The following is a 22980-nucleotide window of genomic DNA, read 5'->3' on the forward strand; positions in this document are numbered from 1 at the left end:
TTAAGAACTACAACTCCCAGCATGCCCCGAGAGAGACCGGGGATAAGAGAAACTATCTGCATTCCCAGGAGTCTCCAGAGGAGGGCCGCAGGGGAAGGAATAAGGCTGATTCTCCAACCTGGTGGAAGAGGTGGTGGAACAGGTGGGTGGAGAAAGAAGAGCCACAAAAGAGCTTTAATGAAAGAAAGGGTGAGCAGCTGGGAGAAGGGTGGGGCGAGGAGAATATGGATTGGGCTCCTGAGGAGAGAGAGGCAGAGAGTGAGCCTTGCCCTATGGAGTTGACTGAACCGGAGAACACCCTGGAAGAGCCGATGGACTTTTCAGCTCTGGCTCAGCGAAAGCTTGGCTAAAATTGAACTGTGTTTTGAAAGCCTAGCTGGACTGAGCTGTGTTTAAAGCTTGGCTAAAATTGAACAGTGTTTTTTTGAAAGCCTAGCTGGACTGAGCTGTATTTGGAGCTTGGCTAAAAGTGAACTGTGGTTTTTAAAAACCTGGCTAAACTAAGCTGTGTTTTGAAAGCTTGGCTAGAACTGAACTGTGGTTTTGAAAACCTGGCTAAACTAAGCTGTGTTTTGAAAGCTTGGCTAGAACTGAACTGTGTTTTGAAAGCCTGGCTAAACTGAGCTGTATTTTGAAGCTTGGATAAAATTGAACTGGGTTTTGAAACCAGGGTGGAAATTGAGCCCTGGGTTTGTTTTTTCTTTTTTCTGCTACTCTCCAGGAGACCGGGAGAGATCCTTATTTTTGTTTCTTTTGAGAAAAGGGGAGCCATACAGGAGTGTGTTTTTTTTTTGTTTGTTGTTTGCAACCCTGGGAGAAAAGAGGATCCACTTTACAATTGGTGTCAGAAGTGGGATCGCTTCGCGGACCTGGCGCTCGAGGAGGCCAAGACCAGCAGGACAGAAAAGCCCGACGGAGGGGCCAACGCTGAGAAAGGCGCAGACCCGTCTGGGGTTCCGGTAAGCGGGGCCTAGATTGGGGGAAATAAAGGGATCCTAGTAAAAGGGAAACATAAGTAGTGAAACCGCACTTGGAGGTGTCCTCTGTTTTTTTTTTCCACCAGGAGTCGCGGTTCCGGAGCAAGGATGGACCCCAAGGAGATCTTCGCGTGGATGACGATGCAGTTCCAGAAACAGCAAGAACTGATGAGGAAGATGGTGGAAGACTCCTTGACGGCGGCACGAGAGCAGCAACAACCGGTGCTGAATATGCTCCAGGATTTTTTTCAGCGAGGGATAGAGGCTCCCAGGGCCGGGGGAGCCAGCGCAACTGGACAGGGACCAGGAGGAAGCGGTGGGGTAGGACCTTTATCCCTGAACTCACTTACTTGGGGAAAGTTGTCTGAGCAGGATAATGTAGAGGATTTTCTGACCGCCTTTGAGAGGGTGGCAGTGGCCGCAGGATGGCCACAAGAGCAGTGGGCCATGCGGTTAGTGCCTTCATTATCTGGGGAGGCTCTAAGAGCCTTTAGAGACTTGGCGCCTGGGGACGCGGCCAATTATGGGAGGTTGAGAGAGGCCATTAAGGACAGATATGGACTAAGTATCCAGGCTTATAGGCGTAAGTTTAGGTCCACTAAATGGGAAAAGGGGGAAACCCCTAAAGCGGTGGCCACTAGACTGATGGACTTGGTAAAAAAATGGTTGGAACCTGAGCGCCGCACCATGGAAGAGATTCTTCAAGAATTGGTAGTGGAGCAGTTCCTGCAGGGCCTTCCCCGGGAGATGAGGGCAGGATTGGTCAAAAGGGGCTGTAAGACGGTGGAGGCCGTGACAGCCGGGGTGGAGTGTTATTTGGAAGCCCAACATTGGGGAGAGCCCAGCCTGGAGGGGGGTAAGCCCCGACCTGTGGGAGGCTGGGGTGGTAGAAAGCCCGTAGTGCCCTCAAGCCCCGGAAAAAAGGCCCCCTCGTATGAAGGAACATTTTGTTATAAGTGTGGGAAGGTGGGGCACTTCAGGAGGGATTGCCCAGGTCGAGAGGGATGGACCTCGCAGGTTGCCCAAGGGTTTAGGCCTCGGTATACCGCCAAGGTGGAGGTGGAGGGTTTACCTATTGTAGCCATGTTAGACTCTGGGGCAGACCAGTCCATGATCTCTAAGAGGTTATGGGAACAAATAAGAAAGAGGAGGACAGGAGGTAAAGATTCCTGTGAGGGAGCAGTGGCTATTCAATGTATACATGGGGCCAGTACTCGTTATACCCCCCAGAGGGTTCACGTGAAGGGGCCCACAGGGGACCTAGAGATAGCCATGGCCGTGCTGCCCAGACTACCCCAGGAGATGATTTTGGGAAGGGACTGGCCCCCCTTTTCCGAGTGTATTAGTGAAAAAAGAGTGTTGGTCACTACCCGCTCTCAGGCTCGGTGAGTCCCTGACGCTGAGGAGGAGGAAAAAGAATGCGGGGGTGGAAATTTAAGGGGGAGGGTATGTAAAGAGTATGGAGGACAGGCCCCAAAGGAACCCTGGGATAGGCCAGAATACCCCCGTTATAGGCAGGCATTCCCCAGAAAAAAACTAGAAATAAAGAACTACAACTCCCAGCATGCCCCGAGGGAGACCGGGGATAAGAGAAACTATCTGCATTCCCAGGAGTCTCCAGAGGAGGGCCGCAGGGGAAGGAATAAGGCTGATTCTCCAACCTGGTGGAAGAGGTGGTGGAACAGGTGGGTGGAGAAAGAAGAGCCACAAAAGAGCTTTAATGAAAGAAAGGGTGAGCAGCTGGGAGAAGGGCGGGGTGAGGAGAATATGGATTGGGCTCCTGAGGAGAGAGAGGCAGAGAGTGAGCCTTGCCCTATGGAGTTGACTGAACCGGAGAACACCCTGGAAGAGCCGATGGACTTTTCAGCTCTGGCTCAGCGAAAGCTTGGCTAAAATTGAACTGTGTTTTGAAAGCCTAGCTGGACTGAGCTGTGTTTAAAGCTTGGCTAAAATTGAACAGTGTTTTTTGAAAGCCTAGCTGGACTGAGCTGTATTTGGAGCTTGGCTAAAAGTGAACTGTGGTTTTTAAAAACCTGGCTAAACTAAGCTGTGTTTTGAAAGCTTGGCTAGAACTGAACTGTGGTTTTGAAAACCTGGCTAAACTAAGCTGTGTTTTGAAAGCTTGGCTAGAACTGAACTGTGTTTTGAAAGCCTGGCTAAACTGAGCTGTGTTTTGAAAGCTTGGCTAGAACTGAACTGTGTTTTGAAAGCCTGGCTAAACTGAGCTGTATTTTGAAGCTTGGATAAAATTGAACTGGGTTTTGAAACCAGGGTGGAAATTGAGCCCTGGGTTTGTTTTTTCTTTTTTCTGCTACTCTCCAGGAGACCGGGAGAGATCCTTATTTTTGTTTCTTTTGAGAAAAGGGGAGCCATACAGGAGTGTGTTTTTTTTTTGTTTGTTGTTTGCAACCCTGGGAGAAAAGAGGATCCACTTTACAATATATATATATATATATATAGGCTGGAGGTTGGGGAATTCTGAGACTTTTCCCTTGTTGTATTTTCAAACTTAGAACAGATACACTGCACAGAATCTTTAGTGGGATAGATTCAAGTACTTTTTTCTGTGCCACAGCTATTTTGAGAGCTTTTTTCATTTTTTGATTACTTGGTAGTATTGCTCTCTTTCTCTTTTGTGATATAGTGACATATATCCCTACATGTTCATGTTGCTAATTGTGGCCATTTTAAAAAATTACCGCGTGAACACTTACTGCCATCCATTTTGTAGGGCTCCTGCATTATCTGTGAGCTAACTAGTTAATGTGCAGTAATATAGATGGGCTAACTGGCTGGCACAGGAATGTCCACTCTCTGCCCACAGGACATCTGAACATGTCCCATAAATATTCCAGTTTTTTTATTTTGCTGAGTTAGGTGTGCATTAGTGTCTAACGCTGCTTAGTAAAAAGATCCCTAACTGAGCAAAGATAATATTCATATAAGGCCTAGACGAATCATCACCCCTCCAAGTCTATGAAGAAGCTTGGGAGAGAAATAAAACTTGAGTGCATTCTTTTAGGTGATGAAGATAAAAAGCTGCAGAACTGTAAATACATTTCAAGAAAACTAAGAACAGCTTGCGGATATGGAGGTGGCAGTATTAGAGGCTGGGTGTTAATTATGAATAATTTTGTCATTTCTATGTTTTCGGCACAAACTTGTTTTAAATCTTTCACAGTAATTCTATCTCACTTCTAAAGTGTTTTGTTGTTTTTAGTATATAGCAGGAATCTGGTTTCAAGCAATATTTTTTTCTTACCTACCTCAAAAAAAACAAACAAACAAAAAACAAAACCAAATATAGGTCTTTAAAAAACATCAAGAGGACATTTCTATAAAGTACATGTGAACAATTAAATGCTGATTATGCGCATATATCATTAGAATAATGGTACATACTTGAGTATGTGTGCAGTTACATGAGTATATGCCAAAATTCTTCCTAGTCATTATTCTGTAAAAATGCACATTATCTTACATCGTGCATATTTTATAGGTAGACATACACATAGTCAGAGTATAGGCAGAGAATGGGTAGCATTCACCCTTCTGTGTGTGATTTATAGAATACTATAAATAACACACATGTCACCGGAACTTAGGCACACACACTTATTGATGAAAGTGCTTACTCCTAAATACTAGGCATGTAATTTTGCTGTTAGGCTTCTACTTTCTTTACAGAATACTAGTATATCTTCCTTTATAGAATATGTGCCACACAGTTATGGAATTAACCCCCAGTATTGTCTTTGATACAAAGATTTTTGAATTTGATGCACTAGTTCTCTCTCTTCTCAGCATTCATTTTTGCTTCTCCCATGATGTTGACCAATTCTTAAAACTGTTCTTCTCCCAGAGTGCTCTCTGTTTAATAAGAGGGTTCAAAAAAATACTTTCCTGAAGATATGGAGAAATTTGCATGGATCCAAGACCCATTCCGTGCTGACGCCCCATCTGAATATACCTGTAAAGAAGAAAATCTTATTGAGCTGTCTTGTGACAAGACCTTAAAAACAAAATTTGGCAGCATGGAACTAACTGAATTTTGGATATTAATAAAAGATGAATATCCTCTACTAAGCACTAAAGCTCAACGAATCCTAATTCCATTTGCAACATATCTCCATGAAGCAGGGTTTTCAGCTGTTGCTAACAAGTACCGCATAAAAATCAATGTGGAACAGGAAATGAGGATGTCCAATCTGATTCCAAGGTTGGAGAAGTTGTGCAGTGACCAACAGGCGCACACGTCCCATTAGAAAACCTGAATGTGTTGAATCTTCGACTGCATGGCTGCAAAGATTGCTTCCCTCTGTTCAGCAGTTTTTAAATCCAATGATGTTTATTTGACCCATAAGTTTTTTGAGGAGCACCTAACACAGTTTGAAAGGATCTTATTGAGCTGTCTATAGACAAGATTGTAGAAACAAAACGAATTGGCAGCATGGAACAATGAGTTGGTATTAAATAACAAAAGATGAATACCCTCTGCTAAGTGACAGTGTCCAATCAATGTGGAACAGGAAATGAGGGTGGCAGTTCCCAATATGTTTCCAAATTGAAGAAGCTGTGAAGTGCTCAACAGGCATACACGTCTCATTAGTAAGTAACTATGGTTATTTAAGAATAAAATATTATTTTTCTTTCAATTTAATTGTTTAGACCTAACTACTTTAATAAGCAGAACTGTTACACTTTGTTATGGTATTTCTTTTGACTTAGGGGTGCCATGAAAAAAATTACTGATATACTAAGGGTGCCTTGGCCCGAGAAAGTTTGGGAACCACTGCAATAGAAAATTGAAAATTGAATCTGTGTACTCTCTCAGTCTCTGTAACTCCACTGATTCAGATTTTTTATTTTTTAAATTTTTGTGGGTTAAACCTCCCATGCTGTTTCAGACTATGCGTACCTGTACTCACATATGGTAGGAAGCAGGAAACAGGTAACAAAATGCATCTTTATGTGCCTACACATATGTTTACCCACATAAAATCTTGATTGTTGCCCCCTGGAAGACTACAAAATGTAATTTAAATATTAACAGGAAAATGCCTTGAATCTGCAGGAGAAAATGGATTTAGGAAACGAGAAACTGAGAATTGTAACTATGGGATAAGCACATGTTTTTCTTTCCATCTGGAAAGATTATGAGAGGGTGTTTTTATGGACAGTGAATATGTGTTCACTATACTTTTGGGATAAGCACTCATTTTTAACATTTTAGGAAATGTCAACAACATATCCCATGTCTTTCTCAAATGAAAACAAGCAGAGAAAAACATGAAAATTAATGTTTTATTGTTTACTGATAACAGTCTGCACTCTTTTGAGACAGTGAACACTATTTGCAAAGAGGGCCCCATCGCACAAGTGCGGAACTGCCATAAGCAAAAGTGAGGCCTTGAAGTCACCGGAGGTCACACTTATAAGTGGAGTGTTGAGAATTAATTCATTTGATGGAATATGTATTAAGGCTAAGTCGACGCTGACTAGCTTTGGCAAGTGAATAAATTGAAGTGAAGGTTGAATTGAGTTTGTGACAAGTAAATATCTATTATTTATATTGATGATAATAAGTATTTGATTAATAACGCTGCGGCCAAAATTAGTTTTCCAACAAAACAAGTTGCCCAGTTTGATTTATTCATGTGTGAGTAGAGAACAGATGGAGAACGGATGCAGTGCAAGTGCCAATGTTAAGTCTGTGTCATGTCCTCTACCTCAACGCAAGTGGCGTCCTTGGGCTGCGCAGGGTCCCATCGACATGCACACTTGACTGGCATAGCCCTGAACCATGTGTGTGTAGTTCTTCTATGGCTGCAGGCTCCTTGATTGCTTTGCTTCCATGCACCTGCATCTGCTCTATCTCTGCCTGGCTTCCCTTGCTTCTCTCCTATTGGTCTTCCTGTTCCTCCTTCCCCTGCTCTTGTCCTATGGCTGTGCTCCTTTTCCCTGCTGCTTCCTGCTGATGTCAGACACCAGCACTTTATCAGCTGAGCTCTTCCTGGACTCCATGCTTTGGCTTCTACTTTGGTAGGTGTTACTTGCTCCATAGTATGCTTCTTCTCTACTTTGTCCCTCATTGCTGACTTTGCCTGTACCTGGATTACTCTCTTGACCTGCTGCCTGCCTATTGACTTTGCCTATACTTGGATTACTCTCTTGCTTGCTGCCTGCCTACTGACTTTGCCTGCACCTGGATTACTCTCTTGACCTGCTGCCTGCCTACTGACTTTGCCTGTACCTGGATCACTCTCTTGCCTGCTGCCTGTCTGGCCATTATGTTCACCACCCCGCATCCTGCTCCATCTCATAAGTCCTGAAGGCCGCCCGCACCTAGGGGCTCAACTTCTGGGGAACTGCAGTCTACGCAGGTGAAACCCGGGGTTATCCGGCCACCAAGCAGAACTTGGTCCAAGTACCGGGCTCAGCAGCGCAATGCTTGGTACAAGAACTCACAAGTCTGACAGTCTGCCCACCAATACATATCAACTACTATGATCCCTTCCTCTCCTTTAGAGATCCTTTGTGCTTGTCCCATCTTTTCTTGAATTCAGATATGGTCCTTTTCTTCACCTCCTCCACTGGGAGGCCATTCCATGCATCCATCATACTTTCCATAAAGAAATATTTCCTTAGATTACCCCTGAGTCTCTCTCTTTTCACCTTCATTTTATTTCTCTTCATTCCAGAGCTTCCTTTCAGTTGAAAGAAGCCCAACTTCTGTGCATTTGTATCACAGATGTATTAAGGCTTTTGCAGAGACTTATACACAGACTCTATCAGCAACTTTTTGCTGCTGGCCATTCCTCTCCCTAGGCACCTAAGCATCCTTCTGGCTTTTTCTGTCATCTTTTTTTTAACCTGTTTTGCCACCTTAACGTGATCAGATATGATCACTCCCAGGTTCCGTTCTCTTCTTGTGCATTGAGATTACTTATTTATTTTATCTTATTAATTTATATTTCCCTAAATATTAAAAATATTACAGTAAAAACAAGTATAAGATAAATACAAAACCACATTATCACCAAACAAATAAAGCAGTGTGCTCTGGAAAGTCTCACATCACTGTATCTACCACAGGGTATTTAAAAAAAAAAAGGTCTTCAAAAGTTTCTTAAACTGTACTAAATTCCTACATAAACATAAACATCTGGGCAAATGATTCCACAAGAATGGACCTGCAATGGAAAAAGCAGCTGTCCTGTAATGGAAAAGGCTCTTCCTATACTGTACCCCTTTGGTCTTTGCAGCCCAAATGCATGAACCTGCACATTTTAGCATTAATTCTTAGCAGTCAAATTCTATAGCAATCTTCAAATGTTGATAGATCCCTCCTCATTTTATCCATGCCTAAAAGATTTGGGAATCATCAGTAAAGAGGCAAACCTTACCATAATATCACATATACAAATGGTAAAAAAAAAAAAAAAAATTAGACCAAGGACAGATTCCTGTGGCATACCACTGGTAAAGCCCTTATCCTTAAAGTGAATTCTATTTACCACTAATCTTTGTTGCCTTCCACTCAATCAGTTTCTAACCCAGTCACTTTAGAGTCTATACCAAGCCATCAGTTTATGTCACCACTGAAGAAATGTTTCAAAGGCTTTGCTGAAATTTAAGTATACATATAGGTAATTTCAAATGTGGTAACTGCATTGCATGTCAGGTGATGTTAGATGGAAGATCATTATTCATCCAGCTACAAAAAAAATAAGTATTATGTACTAAAGGCTTGCTCAAATTCCAACACAGAAGCAGTGGTATATGTGGAATTCTGTCCTTGAAACATTGTTATACATGTGCAAAACAAAAAGAACATTCAAAACCAGGATTCTTGAACACAAAAGTTATATAAAAAGAAAACGTTGTGTCACTAGAAATCACAGTTGTGTGTACAGCTCAGACTTTGCACCTTATTTGTTGCTAATGGATCTTTTGGAAGGGGAGGTATTGATGCAGTGTTGCTAAGAGCAGACTATAAGATTTCAAGTGAGGACCATGGAACCTCATGGTTTCAATGAAAAGATAGATTATAGTATCTTCTTGTAAGAGTCTTTTTTTTTCTATTTCACCAGTCTCTTTATGTTTGCTTTTATTTGTGGCACAAATGACAATATGAAGCGTTTATGAGGCTGCGTTAGGTGCAGTGTTGTTCCTAGGTCAGCTACCACCCCTGGGCAGATCGCTGCTACACCCCCTGCCCCCAACGAACCATCACCTCCACTCCACCCCCCAAGTGCATTGCTCTTACCTCCTGGGGGTGCAGAGAGCAGTTGTGTGGCTGTCGACTCCACCGGTTCCCTGCCTTGGAAAAGGAAGTAACATCAGAGGCAGCAGGTATTAATATACAAACAAACCTCTTCCAGAGATGTAGGGTCAGTAGAACTAGAGGACATAAATAGAGGTTTCAGGAAGGTAGACTTAGGGGGGAGGGGATTCAACAAGCAGCATTAGGGCCTTAAGTCTCGTTATTTGGGTCTTAGCACAACAACATGACATAAAAGACCTTAACGCCTGACCTAAAATACCATGGCAGACCCTAATGCTGCCTGACCTAAAATACCATGGCAATATTTAAGTCCCGTGGGTTAGGTAGTAATGAGATGCAAAATATGAAAATGCATGTTTTGCATCTCATTACTATGCAAATGCCCTAATGTGACTTGTGATGATGATATACCACAAGTCGTATTAGGGCCCAGAAATCATGGTTAAAAAAAAAACCCAGCTTTCTGCTGGAACTATTGTACTGCCCAGGAACATTGGGCTGCAGAGCTGCAGCCTGCTCTCAGACCACAATAAAAATGTCCCCACAGTCCTCCCTGCACTTCCTGACTAACCCCCCCTGCACAAGTCCCACCCACCCCACCAAGAGCTACTTGAGAAATAGCATTGGTGGTCCTTGAGATTCTTGGGGTCTGGGGGGGGGGGGTCTTCCAGGGGTCTGGGAAGTCTGGAAGGTTTTTGGCTAGGAGCAACTCCAAGTCACTTCTGTCTAGTTCAGTGTCACAGTCACAATGGTGCCTCTAGCAGTAGTCATGCATAACTACCACTAGGGGTCAGATTTGTTATTATGGTGCTGGACTGGGCAGGAGCATCTGCCTGAAGACCCCAAAACTCCCCACATGATCACCTAGACACCAAGAACCTGCAAGACCTCACCCCCTCGAACCACAAATGCTATTTCTCAAATAGCCTCTGGGTAGGGTGAGTGGGACTTATGCAGAGGGGGTTAGTTGTGGGTTTAGGGAGGACTAGGGGACTTATGCCACAGGAGCATTGGGCTGCAGATTTGTGGTACAATGTTCCTGGGCCACAAGAGCTTAAAAATAGCATTATTCCTATAAGGCAAGATTCGGCAATCTGCGTTACCGGAATCCAGCAATTTGTTGAATCCTACAGGCAAACAAGGTATGGTAAAAGGCAAACTTTTACTGCACCTTGATGAATCTCCCCCCCCCCCCCCCCCCCCCCCCCGAGGTAGTGTCAGGAAATACTTTTTCACAAAGATGGTGGTCTTCCAGGAGTGGTGATAGAGTCAAAAATGGTGAGTGAATTAAAAAATGCATGGGATAGACAAAGGGGATCAGAAAACAAGGCAAATTTATTTATTTATTTACTTACGTACTTTGACATTTATACTCCACATTATCCTGAACATACTTGTGTTCAATGTGGCTTACAATAAATAAAACAACAGGCAAAGTTTACAATACAAGAAACAAAATATCAAGTAAGAGCAGAGTAGCATAAATAAGATACAAAAAAGAACTAAAACATAAACCAAGGATGGCCAGTTACAATTTAATACACTCCATCAATGGGTAGAAACCTCTGAAAAAGGAAAGTTTTCAGTCTTTTGTGAAATACCAAGTAATCAGGCTGACCCTTGATTGCCATTGGCAGTGAGTTCCACCACTTGGCACCTTGGTCTCTAAAGTCTGTAGAGTGAATCAACTTATAGCATACTCTCTCTTGCAATCTGGAAGATGAAGTCTAAGGTAGTCCCTAGAACCAGAGGTTATATTGCATAGGAGAATAGTTATAAAGGGCTGCATGTAATCTAGTGTCATGCCATATAATATTTGAAAGACAAAAATACTTAGGGCCCTGTTTACTAAGTTGTGTTAGCATTTTTAGTGCATTTAGCATATGCTAAAAATGCTAGTGTGCCTCTAGCATGGTTTATTAAACAGAGCCCATCATTTTAAAATAATCCTGGCTTTAATGAGCAGCCAGTGCTTGCATAATAATGGCTCGATCAAAATTCAATACCTTGATGACAAGCCTAGCTGCTGTATTTTGGATCATTTGCAGTCATTTTAGGACACCATCTTTACATCCAGCATAGATTGAACTGCAGAAATTGAATTAAGTTAAAACCAAGGATTGAACTATCAATCTAAAGACAGCAGGTGAGAAATATGATCTGAATCTCCTCAGTTTCCAAAGCACTTGAAGGATTTTTTCACTACTGAGGAAACCTGAGGCGCCAACGTGAAGTGACTGTCAATACACCCAGTGTCCTAAGCATAGTGTCTAGAGTTTAGGACGCATTGTCAATGGTAAAATTATTATCTATGGTGCAGTCAAAGGGGTTGGTTACACAAGAAAATTAGTTTTACCTCTATTTAACTAAAATTTAAATTTGAAAGAAGGCTAAGCCTAATCTTAGGAACAATTTCTGGAAGACCAGTCTTGAATGGGATAGATATTGTGACATCGTCCACATAAATGAAAGTGCAGAACCCCGCTGCCTCCAATCTTTCACCTAACAGAGCCATCATAACATTGAACAGGATTGGAGATAGCAGCAAGCCCTGTGGCACCCAACAGTCAGGAAACTAGGAGGGTGAGAGAGAACCTGACAACTTCACCTGATATGATCTAGATTTTAGGAAGCAGCAGAACCATTAGTGAGCCTTACCACACAGTCTAAATTAGTCCAACAGGCCTAAAAGCAACTCATGATCAACAATGTCAAAGGCACTTGACATATCAAATTGCATCACTAAAAACTTAAAGCCTAGAATGATTGCTTTCCTAAAATCAGATACTAAGGTAGTCAAGACTGTACTATAACAAGACCTAATGCCTGACTGAGATTTATGCAAGAGGGAGAAATAGGAAAGGTGAAAGTGAGTACCAACTATTCCGTCCACTACTTGAGTCAACAATGGGATAGAAGCAACAGGCTTGTAATTAATAATGTCTCTCAGTGAAGAAGAGATGCTTTTAGGGATTGGGGTAAGTAATATGGAAACTTTCCACTGCGGAAAAGCACCCTGAGTTAGTATAAATGAGATATGAGCTTGAGGAAGGTCAATGAATCCCTTCAGTGCAGTTTTTAATACATAACTTTGGACAAGCATCCAGAAGGCAATGTGAGGAAGAATTATTTTTGAGAAAGGATTTGACAGTCTCATAAGTGGATCGCAGAAAAGAGGACCACAGTCAGTTAGCTGTAATACCAGCATCCAGACTAGGCTGCTTGATGTGAAATTGAATGTTATTGGCCTTAAGTCATAGTACAGCCCCCCTAATTTTAGTTACTTTTTGTTCGAAGTATGTGGCTAATTGATTAGCAGACTGAGTAGCTACAGTTAATGAGTTTAAATGTTTGGTCGACAGAAGCCTATTGAGAAGGCTAAAGAGCTCATGGGTATTTAAGTGGTTGCAACCAATTTGCTCTTTATAGTAGAGGGTTTTAACTTCTACCATCTTTTTTCTTATAATCCCTGATAGCTTTCCTCCAAAGCATTTTATTCTCATCTAGACCACTTTCTCTCTAATTTTCTACAATGCGTCTACAGGAGGAGAATATCTTGATTGTATCAGAGTGACAACCTATGGGTGAGTTTGGGCAAAACTTTGATGGGAGCCAAACTATCCAGGGTAGAGCCACATAACTAATCCAAGTTACACAAGAAATCCTCGCTGTCTGAGTCTGGAAGCTGTGGACTATCAAAGATTCCAGTCCAGAATTTTACAGGATCAATTCTGCCTCTTGATTTAAAAGGAGGAGAGGTGACCATGGACTGAAAAGATCTAGCAGCTACCCTCCAGTAAAAAGTGGACTACAGAGTCTTATGGTCTTACCAAGGGACATGGCACCAGGATAGAAATTCTCCATATGTACAGTTCTATAAGCCAGCAGATCCAGCAGATGACCCCCTAATAAAGGAGGATTGTCAATGTGGCAGAAGGTATCACCAGAAGGCAAGAAAATCATGTAAGTTCTTTGTTTTAACATCTCTAGGGTTATTAAGATCCAAATTAATAACACCTACTAATAAAACATTAGCAAACTCAATGCAAATATTTGAGAGGAATTCAGTACAACAGCTTTCCGAGCCAGACCAGCTTCCTGGAGGGCAATAGAACAGAACAAGGCATATGGACTCCAGCAACACAGGATCGTTTAGGGCCCCCTTTACTAAGCCGCATAAGCATCTACGCATGCCCAACGTGCGCCAAAATGAACTTACCACCCAACTACCATGTGGCTCTTGAGGTAATTTCATTTTTGGCACACGTCCGCTATGCGCGTCTGAAAAATATTTTTTATTCTGCCACGCATAGCGGACATGCATCAAGTGGTATATGATGCACGTAGGTCGTTATCATACAGATTCCTTAGCGCTAGGTCTATGGTGGTAAGGTCAGACACCCAAAAATGGACACACGGCAATTTTGATTTTGCCGCACGTCCATTTTTTGGGAGAAAAAAGGCATTTTTGGTACATGTGCTGAAAAATATTTCAGCGCACACCCAAAACACGCACCTATTTTTTTTTTTTTTTATTACATTTGTACCCCGCGCTTTCCCACTCATAGCAGGTTCAATGTGGCTTACATATTACATACAGGTACTTATTTGTACCTGGGGCAATGGAGGATTAAGTGACTTGCCCAGAGTCACAAGGAGCTGCCTGTATAAATCTGTTGGCTGCCTGCTATGTGAATATTCCATGAATGTTTCATTATTGCTACCAAGTATGACATATTTGGGAAATTTGCTTAAAACTCTGATGGTTTTAATTCATTTACCCAGACCTTACATGCACATGGTATTGCTTTTTAAACCCAAAGCCAGGACTTCCGGTTGGGCTATGGAGGAGTAAGGAGGGGAAGTGTTGCTGCTCCGGAGCACCCGAGAATCCAGCAAATTTTTCGCCACCTAAACCTAGCCCCATAGCTTAATGCCTAGTGCAGACGATCCTATATCGAAGGGAAGTGGTGAGGAACTTGAGCGAGGGTGAATGGCAATGAAATCGACACGCAAAGAGAGTCACGAAAAAGGGCGGATTGTGGAACCCAAGATGGTGGAGAAAAGTTCGCCGCCGTCCCCCACACCGAGCTCGCAATGGGCTGAGGAAATTATTACAGAAGTGAAAGCGCCGGTGGAGCAAGCTATGGACACTAAGCTGCAAAGAATCATCGATAAGCTAGATGGCATGGAGGAGAGACACGTGTCCAAGATGGCGGATATACAAGCGGCGCAGCAGCGGCTTGGGACGGTGGAGGACGAGCTACAGAAAATTTCAACAGAGCACCCAAAGTTATCTCGACGGGTGCAGGAACTAGAAGAAAAAATTGACGATCTGGAGAACAGATCGAGGTGAAACAATCTACACCTGGTCGGACTCCCAGAGGCTTTTCCTGTCAAGGACCTGCAGAACTTCCTGGAAACCTGGATCCCGCAAGCAGCAGCGCTCCCAGACATGGCTGGAGAATTTAAAGTGGAGCGAGCACATCGGCTGGGACAGCGGCCGACAGGAGGAGGTCACCCTAGAACAGTCATCTTCAAGGCGCTCAACTATGCCCATAAAATGAAGATTTTGCAGGCGCTGCGAGGAGGGAAGCACTTGCAGTATCAGAACCAAAAATTTTTATGTTTCCAAGACTACTCGGCAAAGATTTCGACGGCAAGAAAGGCTTTTGTACCACTCTGCTCGAAATTGTTTGAAATGAACTGCCGTTTCAGTGTCCTATACCCGGCCCGATTGAGAATTCAAGATGGCAGCAAGGTGGTCTTCTTTGATCGCGTGGAGGAGGCGAAGACCTATGTGAATAAATTGCAGGGCGACAGACAGCAGCCAGCATAAGCAGTACTATATGGAAGGCAGGTACAATAGATGGTTTGACTTTAAAATTGGTGGAAACTTTCTGTTTGACAGTCACAAGCCCTTGAGATATAGGATGAGATGGGCTGGATTTTGGCGGGGAACAGCGTGCCCTATAGATGTTCTGGAAGCTGCAGGGCATAGCAACATGGGATTCACTTACAGTGCACAACAGCCCTATCAACGGGTATATCTAACAGAAGACAAAAATAAACTGACAAGAACCAGACAAGTAGATATAGTCTGGTCGTGACAGTACAGTCTATTAAGCCAGGTGCTTGGAAACATATTCAATACTGAACCCAGCAACTTAACAGTATATTGTTTATCAGCATGTTTGGTAAGATAAGGAACGGAGGGGGGGGGGGGTTGTTTGAATGTCTGAAGGACTGGATGACTGAAGAGATGAATGAAGTGAGGGGGGTAATGTGATAAATTTAAGATTCTCTGGAATATAATCCCACTCTATCTTTTAATAATCTGCGTGATTGAGAGTCCAGATGGAGACCGTAGCCTCATTCTGCTACCTTAGAGGAAGCATGGTCATAAATGGATCAATGCAGGGCACCAGAGTGAGGCAGGTGTTAAAAGGTAACGAGTGTATGGACTGAGCGCTATTGGGGAGGCTGTTCAGACTCACATAAAACAGAGAGCGAACTTTCTATTCTCGGCTGCGTGGCTGCTCAGTTAGAAGCGGTAACAGACTGGAGTTGAGTGGGAATTGTATGTTGTTCTACCATTATGGAGACAAAAACATAGCCTAGGATGACATACTTACACAGGGCGGAGTGGCACTGGTTTATCCTACAGAGATTCACTGAAAATGATAAAGGATGCCCTCTCCAGCAGCTAAGTGTGGTCAAGGACGATCTGGCTGAGAAGCCAAGGATCGAATACAAAACTTGAATGGGGAGAACAGAGTGTATACCCGTTATAGTATTTATCCCTTATGTTAATATACAAACCAGCTTATAATCGAACGAGAAAAACGCCCAAGTTCCGACCTAAATCGGGAGATGGACGTTTATCTCACAAAAACGAATAAAGCGGTATAATCGAAAGCCGATTTTTGGGCGTTTTCAACTGCACTCCGTCGCGAATGCGGACAAAGTTTATGGGGGCGTGTCAGAGGTGTGGCGAAGGCGGAACTGGGGCATGGTTATCTGCCGAACAAAGATGGGCGCATTTCACCGATAATGGGAAGAAAGTATACGTTTTTAGCTAGAATTTAGGACACTTTTCCTGGACCCTGTTTTTTCACGAATAAGGCCCCAAAAAGTGCCCTAAATGACCAGATGACCACTGGAGGGAATCGGGGATGACCTCCCCTGACTCCCCCAGTGGTCACTAACCCCCTCCCACCACAAAAAAATGATGTTTCACACATTTTCATTTTCACCCTCAAATGTCATACCCAGCTCCCTGGCAGCAGTATGCAGGTCACTGGAGGAGTTGTTAGGGGGTGCAGTGGACTTCAGGCAGGTGGACCCAGGCCCATCCCCCCTACCTGTTACAATTGTGCTGCTTAATGCTTATTAGTCGTCCAACCCCCCCCCCAAACCCACTGTACCCACATGTAGGTGCCCCCCTTTACCCCTTAGGGCTATAGTAATGGTGTAGACTTGTGGGCAGTGGGTTTTGAGGGGGATTTGGGGGGCTCAACACACAAGGGAAGGGTGCTATGCACCTGGGAGCTCTTTGACCTTTTTTTTTGTTTTTGTAAAAGTGCCCCCTAGGGTGCCCGGTTGGTGTCCTGGCATGTGAGGGGGACCAGTGCACTACGAATCCTGGCCCCTCCCACGAATAAATGTCTTGGATTTATTCGTTTTTGAGCTGGGCGCTTTCATTTTCTATTATCGCTGAAAAACAAAAACGCCCAGCTCACACATTGTTGAATAAAACATGGGCGTCTATTTTTTTCGAAAATACGGTTCGGTCCGCCCCTTCACTGACCCGTTCTCGGAGATAAACGCCCATGGAGATAGGCGTTTTCATTCAATTATGCCCCTCTAAGTCACGCAGTGGAAGTGGAAGGATTGAGGAGTGGCTGACAGGATGTATGGCTGACAGATTCTCTAGGGGCAATGTATATGTCTATGTTTAGGGGAATTGGGGAAAGAGATGGAACTGACGCGAGGAGAAGGGATTGGGTGATTTGTATAATAGAAGGGAGGGTAGCTCTAAGTCCAGAACGGAATGGATTCGGGGAACCAAATGGGAGGATTAGGGGGCGAAGGGAAGGGGGGGAGGGGGGAGTCTAGAGATCAGGGGGGTTGTAGAGGGGGAAGGCGTTGCTCAAAGTATGCAGAGACACCGGACCGGGAAGTAGGCGAGGGGGAACATACATGGCTGTGGGGAGGGTGGTGGCTGGGACACTCTCTCACAAACCAATCTCAGAGATGGGAGGCACTTGGTGATATTGCCTATAAGGAGAGATCAGGGGTAGGATAATATGCCTAATTTAACATTTACCACTTGGAATGTTGGAGGGTTTCAATCCCCAATCAAGAGGCATAAAATTTACTTAGAGACAGGGGGACCTCCGTTGCCTTCCTGCAGGAATCACATCTTTCCGCGACAGAACATGTCAAACTCAAAAGATGGTGGGTGGGTGACCTTGTAGAAGCCCCGGCGGTGGGAAGGAAGGGAGGTGTGGTAATCTTGTTCAGGAAGGGTTTGCATTTAGAGATTAAGAAAGTCATCGCAGATCCAGAGGGCAGATATGTTCTGGCCTCGGTAACCCTTGAGCGTCAACCTGTATTATTGTGCAATCTCTATGCCCCAAATACCTTTGATCGAGCATTCTATACAAAGGTGATCAGACAGATCTTAGAGTTGGGTGATATCCCGATAATATTAAGACACTTTTTACCGTGGATTAGTAAAAGGACCCCTTAATTTGCAAGCAACAATCTTGAGATCAGAAGAATTCAGTTGGGACAATAGTTCTACTTTGAAGACGGCCTTCTAAATGATGACAATTCCACCCCCTCTCTGTTTAGCTCTCGTTTGATAAAGGACCTTGTAACTCAGGGGACATAAAGCATTGCATAAAGGATCCTCTGTTGAACGAAGCCATGTTTCAGAGACCAGCAACAACCCAAATTGTTTCTCCACCGGCCAATCCCTAATAACACCAGTGGTCAATAAAACTGGTGTTATTAGGGATTGGCCGGTGGAGAAACAATTTTGGTTGTTGCTGGTCTCTGAAACATGGCTTCGTTCAACAGAGGATCCACTGACCTAGCATTTACACACCCAATTGGAATAGGGAGGTAGGAGGTGGAGGCAGAACTAATGAGCTGTTCTTAAAATCTTTTTCCTGGATGTGGAAGAGACGCTGTGCTTGTTTCATTTCATTTTGGCTTGTTAAAGTACATTGCAAGCATAGTGTCAGGCTGTTATAAATATGGCCTTTTCAGCCCTTTTATTAAAATGTTTAACATGAAACATGGGTCTAAGAAACACATTGCCCTTGATGAACCAGCATGAATGTTTATTTTTTAGGGTTGCTCACAGTACTTATTTATAGTCCATTTTACTAAAGCTTAGCATGTGCTAACAGACATTACAGTAAGCTAAGTGCCACATTGCCCATAGATATAAAACAAAATGCACAACATTTAGCATATGCTAAGGGGCATTTTTGATATGACATCTAATCCAGTGCCAAACACGATCATTTTCAAACCAGAAAAATGTATTTTTGATTTGAAAATTGCCCTATTTTAGATGTTTTTGTGTTCAGTGCATCTTTTGTTAAGGGCTATTTTCAAACAAAACACATCCAAAGGAAAAATGCACCAAAACAAGCCATAGGGATGTTTGAGGCCAGCAGTCTTACTAGACTGGCCACCCATGCATCCCAGCAGAGCAGTGGGACAGCCTGGGTGCACTGCAATGAACTTCACATAAAAGGTCCCAGGTATACAGCACATCATAACTCCCTTATGTTGTATTGTGAGCCCTCCAGAAATAGCAAAAAATGTACTGCACCTAACTGTACACCGCTACAATAGCCCTTAAGCCTGCAGTTGTTACCTATATGTGGGTTCAGTAGGTTTTGGGGGTGCTCACACTTTTCACCACAAGTGTACCAGTTAGAGTGGGATATGGGCCTGAGTCCTCTTCTCTACAGTCCACTGCACTGACCACTAGGCTACTCCAGGGACCTGCTTGCTGCTGTAAGAGGAATGGCCATTATATCTGCAACTGCCATAGAGCCTGGTGTGTACTGTGACATTCACCTCTTAGGGGGAGTGGGAGAGAGTCAGTGATCACTGGGGAATTAAGGGAAAGGTTATGCCTTTTTTTACAATGTTCCATTATGGCAGAAGAACGTCCAAATTGTAAGCCCGCCCTAGACCAGCCCAAAACATGCCTCCAGCATTCCCCCTTGAGATTTAGATGAACTGCATAGAACAACATCTTTGTGCCCTTTTTTGGATGTTTTTCTGTTTCAAAAATGAACTCCATAATCTCCACTTATCTGCATTAAACTTTAGTAAAAGAGTTCCTTACTCAGTAGTCTGTTGAACAACATAAGACAGCATTTTCTTTTCTTTTTTTTTCTTTATGTGTAGGGAAAATGACTTGCTTAATTTGATTTGATAGATCCAGTAAATATGTAAATGACATAATGGGATTTTAATGTGGTTTTTGCAGCAGGTGCTATTGAATGTGAAGATAATAGGCACGCAATATTTATGATCCTTGACAAGGGCAAGAGTTACAGTCATAAATTTGTGCATTAAGTCAAAATGCATAATCTGTTTATTAAGCATTGTCTCCATTGTGTGTTCTATTGAGGAATGCATCAATTTAAAATTAGTGCTGAGTTTTTAAGTTTATTAATTTTGCTGTTTTTGTGAAGAGGTCAAATACTTAATTAGACATTTATTCATTTCAGGATTATAATTGGAATACATCTATCAAACATAACTTTTTCCTTTGGATATTAGCTTATTAAGGGGCTCTTTTACTGAATCACGTTAAGCGCTAATGCATGCTTCATGTGAGAAAAAGGCTTATCGTAAGACACATTGAAGTGTTTTGCAGTAATCTACCTGTCAGCAAGCAATAATCATGCATTTGTTTTTGTATTTTTTTGGGGGGAGGGGCATGTCCTGGGCAGGGAATGGGTATGGAAGCATTATCCAGCTAGCATGTTTACATTAGCATGTGGTAACTGGATAATACAGGGTTAACACAGGAGCACTTAGTACCACCTAAATAGGAGGTGGTAAGTGCTTCTGTTTTAAGTGCACCTGAATTACTTTTTAGTAAGTCCCACATGCTAATGGAAAAATTAGAGTGGGGCATGCAAAAAAACAAAGAAGAAGAAGAAAACCCTTAAAATATTGACCCCTTAAATATGGGCTGTGGGGGAAACTCAGTAAATGGTGCCCAAAGTTAGGTGCTGGGATGATCTGCACTAAGCTAGTATTCTGCAAAAAGAGCTCTGTGTGGAACGACCTTTACAGAATACTAACATAGCATGCATTTCCCCCAGATTCTGTTTATTTATTTATTTGTTTGTTACATTTGTAGCCCACATTTTCCCACCTATTTGCAGGCTCAATGTGGCTTACATAGTACAGTATAGGTGATCGCCAATACCGATATGAACTAATACAGAATGAGGTTATGGTAAAGTTAATTTGTGATAGATACATTGGGGATCATAAGGGCGAAGGGTTATGTTACGTCCAGTATGAGCTTTTATGTTGTTGTGTTGCAGGGTTAAGGCATTTAAGTTGGATCGTTTGGGTATGCCTTTTCAAACAGGTTAGTTTTTAGGAGCTTCCAGAAGTTTAGGTGGTCATATGTAGTCTTCACGGCGGTTGGTAATGCCTAAAAATCCATGCAGAAACTGAAGTTTAATAACAAACCCCCGGATTCTGTTTAGCGTGCCTAGAGCCGTGCTATATTCTGTGTGTAAATCTAGGTATTTTCTATAACTATGCACATAGATTAATTGTTTTAACAAGGTGTTAAGCATTGTTAACAGCTCTTAAGCAATAACGAGCACTAATTGGCAAAAATTAGAATTTACCTGCGTATATTGCTAAGAGTATTCTGTAATGTACTGCATCTAAATTCTAACGCACACAGACAAAAACACAGACATGGTTAGGGGTGTGAAAATGGGTGTTTTGTGGGCATTCCAAAATCTACGTGTGTTGTTATAAAATATGGGTTAGTGCACTTAAATCTACATGCAGGGATTTACACCAGCTTTTTGTTGGCATAAATGGATGCACGTAGATTCAGTCACATGAACTATGCCTAAGTGTATTCTAAATACCACATGTAAATGTTTAGGTATAATTGCCTAGCACGTGATAATTTTAGATACCATATATAGAATTGGGCCCAACGCATATAACTTAATTGGTTAACTAGCTAATCAGAACTGTTAATTGGATGTTAACAAGCAATTATCAGCACTAATTTGCATTAATTGAGATTTACGCACAGTACTCACTAAGGGGGTCTTTTTCACTAAAGATTAGCTCTAATCTGCAGCAGGGCCTATAGGAATAAAATGGGACCTGCTGCAGATAACTCGAGTTAACCTTTAGTAAGACCCCCTAAGTGTATTCTATAAGGTGGTGCACCTAAATTCTAAGTCACATAGTTGAAAAGGGGGCATGGCCATGGGCGGAGTATGGGTGTTTCTAAAATCTATATGCATTATTGTAGAATTAACTCATTCTGTGCCTAATTTAGGCATTGATATTTACACCAAGTAAAATATGGCCTAATTTGGTCACATGGCAAGCCACTCAGCGTATTCTGTATACCGTGTGCTATTCTATAAAATGTAGGTGTACTTTACAAAATATGGCTAGGCTTAATTTTTTTCAATGCGGATTTTTCAGGCACCATATCTAGAATCTTTCCCTTTATGTCTAACTTTGGGCACAAGTATTTATGCCTGCCAAAAGCAGGAGTAAATAAACACTCATACTTTCCTGATGGAAGTTAGATATGGAAATGCAGGTATTCTATAATATCACAACTAATTTCTGGGGATGCCTCTGACCTACTCATGCCACTCCCATTGTCATGCCTCTTTGCAGTGGCACACTATAGGCTCCATTTACTAATCTGTGTTAGCGATTCCCGCAAGGCAAATGCAACAAAGCCCATTCGAATTGAATGGGATGCATTGCATTTGCCATGCCGGGAATCACTAGCACAGTTTAGTAAAAGGGGCACTATGAAATTGAGGCATTCATGTTATAGAATAGGGCACAGGGCAGATCTGCATGTAATTCCTAATTACTGCCAATTAAGTTCTTGTAAACACCAATAATTGATTGTTATCACCTAACTGGCTAATTAGGTTATGCAGGGATCTGGGATACGCACTCAAAATTTCACACCCAAATTTGGGCAACCTATGCAGAATCCAGCAGTTAGTTGGAGGCAAAAACACATAGAAATTTTTTTTTAGGTATATTAAAAGCAGGAAGACGGCAAAAGAATCGGTTGGACCGCTAGATGACCGAGGGGTAAAAGGGGTAATCAGGGAAGACAAAGCCATAGAGGAGAGATTAAATCAATACTTTGTTTCGGTCTTCACTGAGGAAGATTTGGGAGAGATACTGGTGCCAGAAATGGTATTCAAAGCTGAGGAGTCGGAGAAACTGAATGAAATCTCTATAGACCTAGAGGATGTAATGGGGCAATTTGACAAATTAAAGAGTAGCAAATCTCCTGGACCTGATAGTATTCATCCTAGAGTACTAACAGAACTGAAAAATGAACTTGCAGAACTATTGTTAGTAATATTTATCCTTAAAATCGAATGTGGTACCGGAAGATTGGAGGGTGGTCAATGTAAAGCCAAT

At 42.6% G+C, this 22980-nt stretch overlaps 1 long non-coding RNA gene across 1 annotated transcript; it reads right to left on the reverse strand.

Annotated features, from left to right (window-relative positions):
• Window positions 1-3436: 3436 nt before the first annotated feature.
• Window positions 3437-15837, reverse strand: LOC115460330. The gene is made up of 3 exons (XR_003940464.1): window positions 15827-15837; window positions 8226-8234; window positions 3437-3511 (listed from the first exon to the last, which is right to left on the reverse strand). It is a non-coding gene; the product is annotated as an uncharacterized LOC115460330 (long non-coding RNA).
• Between the last annotated feature and the right edge of the window lie 7143 nt (window positions 15838-22980).

Source organism: Microcaecilia unicolor, chromosome 1, assembly GCF_901765095.1.
Source record: "Microcaecilia unicolor chromosome 1, aMicUni1.1, whole genome shotgun sequence".
NCBI lineage: Eukaryota > Metazoa > Chordata > Amphibia > Gymnophiona > Siphonopidae > Microcaecilia > Microcaecilia unicolor.